The sequence below is a fragment of the Bos indicus x Bos taurus genome, unplaced genomic scaffold (genome assembly GCF_003369695.1).
Source record: "Bos indicus x Bos taurus breed Angus x Brahman F1 hybrid unplaced genomic scaffold, Bos_hybrid_MaternalHap_v2.0 tig00011880_arrow_arrow_obj, whole genome shotgun sequence".
In the NCBI taxonomy this organism is placed as follows: Eukaryota; Metazoa; Chordata; class Mammalia; order Artiodactyla; family Bovidae; genus Bos; species Bos indicus x Bos taurus.
In genome coordinates, this window is record NW_020867977.1 from 7313 (window position 1) to 10968 (window position 3656).

A 3656-nucleotide genomic window follows, 5' to 3' on the forward strand; every position below is an offset into this window, starting at 1 on the left:
CTCCTTCTGTGTCTGGATTATTTCACTTAGCACAATGTCTTCTGGGTCATCTCTGTTATTGCAAATGACAAAGTTTCCTTTGTTTAAGGCTGAATAATACTCCATTATAGGCTTCACAGGTAACTCAGTGGTACAGAATCCACCTGCCAATTTGGGACACACAGGAGACTTGCGTTCAATCCCTTGATTGGGAAGATCCCCTGGAGGAGGAAATGGCAACCATTCCACTATTCTTCCCTGGGAAATCCCATGGTCAGAGGAGCTTCGTGGGCTACAGTCCATGGGATAGAAAGAGTCAGACACAACTGAGTGACTGAGAACACACACACACAACACACTCCGTGATATGTATATACCATATATTTATCCATTCATCCATCAAAGGACATTTAGGCTGCTTCCCTGTTTTGGTTATTGTGAATAATGCTGCAACAAAATACGGGAATACTGATATCTCTTGGAGAGTGTAATTTAACTCCTTTGGATAGATACCCAGGAGTGGTTTGCTGAATCATACGGTAATTCAATTTTTAATTTTTTGAGGAACCTCAATACTGTTTTCCACAGTGGCTTTACCCATTGACATTCTCACTAACAGTATAAAAGAGTTCTTTTCTAAATGCTTGCACTTAATCAGCTTACTCTCTACTGGAGAGCAGGGCAATCAAAATTTCAAATTATTGTTGTGGCAAACACATTTAACATTAAATCTACTCTTAAATTTTAGGCACACAGCACAGTACTGTTAAAAACAGGTACACTGTTGCACAGCAAATCTCTGGAATTTATTCATCTTGAATAACTGAAACATAATACCAAGTGAAAAGCAACTGCCCATTTCTCCCTCCTGTGGCCCGTCTGTGTTTCTATGTGTTTAAAGACTTTAAATACCTCATATAAGTGGAACCATGCAGCATTTGTTCTTCTGTGACTGGCTTATTTCATTTAGAATAATGTCCCTGTGGTTTCTCCATGTTGTCCCATATAACAAAATTTCTTTCCTTTTTAAGGTGAAATTATATCTCCTTGTCTGTGTCTACCACATTTTCTTTATCCATATATCTGTTGGTAGATATTTGGGTTGTTACCATATACTGGCTATTGTAAATAATGGTGCAATGAACACAGGAGTGAAGATGTCTCTTCAAGATACTGATTTCACTTCCTTTGGATAAACAATTAACCCTTGCATCATGTGGAGTTTAGAGGCACCAAACCCCCATGCCGTCAAAACCCCCTGTATTCTTTTGACTCTGTCACACATAACTAATAATAACCTACTGTTGACTGGAAGCCTGACTGACAAACAGTCAATGCTTATTTTGTATACTATAAGTATTTTCTACTGTATACTTATGCTAAAGTAAGCTAGAGACAGCAAAATGTTATTAAGAAAATCATAAGAAAATATAACAGTACTGTGTTTATCAGTACTACAGGATTACAGCATCCATTTACAAGAATTGTCTGTCAGTACCTACATCTATATTGTCTTACTGACACAAAAGACTATAGATACAAGACACTATATATCAAAACTGAAAACATAATGTGAAAAGAAATTCATATTTAGTTACAGGTATAATGATTCAAGCATTGATCATGAAGAAGAAGAAATATAATTGCTTTATAGTAGCCTAGTGTCGGAGAAGGCAATGGCACCCCACTCCAGTACGCTTGCCTGGAGAATCCCATGGATGGAGGAGCCTGGTGGGCTGCATCCGTGGGGTCGCTAAAAGTCGACATGACTGAGCAACTTCACTTTCACTTTTCACTCTCATGCATTGGAGAAGGAAATGGCAACCCACTCCAGTGTTCTTGCCTGGAGAATCCCAGGGATGGGGGAGCCTGGTGGGCTGCCATCTATGGGGTCGCACAGAGTCGGACACCACTGAAGTGACTTAGAAGTAACAGTAGCAGCAGCCTAGTGTACTTGATAGGATTGCTTCGTGGTAGCTGAGAATATACAGTAGTGAATGAATCACTAAAATTTTTTTATATCATACACTATTATGGTCATATTTATAATAGAGTACTGAAAACATTGTTAGTTTAAGAGAAAACACCTGTGATGACAGCTTGATATGCATTTATGTTCATCCACTCACAAGAGAGAGGTAGGACAATGCACAATAATATAATTCCTTGAAAGTAAAGTCATAAAACAGTAAAAAAAAATGAAACATTATTAATTTTATATTAAATATCACTCACCTTCTGCCTATGCAATGGTAGGCTATCCATTTCAATACAAGTCTTGCACGCAACGTTCTACATGATGAATCCTTAGCTGGTGGTGATGATGAAGATGATGACACAGAAACATCTCATACAGTCCTTGCCTACAGTTATTAGCTCTTAGAACAAAGACACTCACACACATACTCAACAGATAAGCTGATTACCCATATGGCACAATGATTATTTACTACTCATTGACTGGAAGTGGATCATCATGAAGGTCTTCATTCCTGACACCTTCTTGCTGAGTAGGCTGAAGAGGAGGAGGAAGAGGAGGGGTTGACCTTGATGAGTGGCAGAGATGGAAGAGCAGAGGAGGTGGAAGGGGAGGCAGGCACACTCAGTGTACCATTATGGAAATACATTGTAATTTCTGTCTGAAGATTTTGCTTTTTCATTTCTCTAAAAACGTTTCTGTGTGTTATCAGTCCTCCTTCCACCACTTGCTTTCTTTTCAGTGCCTTTATCATAGAAGGGTCCATGCCATACAAGAGTCAAAAGCAGTCTTGAGTCCTCAGAACACTTCTGCCAGATTGTCTAATGTCAATTTGTTTTCTGGCACTGCTTCTTCTACATCTTGTTCCTCATCATCCAGCTCTGTTTGGGAACCATTCATCTCCATCAAGTGGTATTTTGTTAATTCCTCTGCTGTAGGGTCTGTTAGCTCTTGGGTTTTTCCAAGATCTGTATTTTGGGACTCTGCACCCCCTCCCACCCTTTCATGTCATATCCACAGTCTCTTTCATGATTTCCTTGACTCTGTCACAAATCCTGTGAAGGCATACACAACACCTGGACTGTTTTCTTTAGAAGGAATTTATTGTTTTGGGCTTTCATTTTTTTTTTTTTTTTTTTTGGTAACAACAATCGCATCTTCAGTTGTGTAATCCTTCCAGAGTTCATGATGTTCTATCAGGGTTCTCTTCCATAGCATTGACAATCATTTCCATACAGTACCCTGTGTAATGAGCCTGAAAGGTCCTTTTGACCCTCTGATCTATAGGCTGACTTACAGATGTTGTGTTTAGAGGAAAGGAGACCACCGAAAGGAAAGTTCGGTGTTGAACTCACAGGGTTCTTGGTGACCAAGGGCATTGTCCAATATCAAAAGAATTTTAAAAGGCAGTCCCTTACTGGCAAGGTACTTCCTGAATTCAGGGACAAAGCACTGACGAAACCAATCCCCCCAAGGTTTCATGCTGTCCAGCCTTCTTGTTGTACAACTGAAACCCTGGCCGATGATGTTTATAGTTTCCCTTTAAAGCTCAGGGTTAGCAGCTGTATAGGTTAGGGGAGTCCTGATCATTTGCACAAAAACCTGATGACATTTGCACAAAATCAGAGAATTAGCCTATCTCTGTCTCAGTCCTGGAGCTCATTTCCCTTCCTTGCCAATGAATGTACTTTGTGGCATT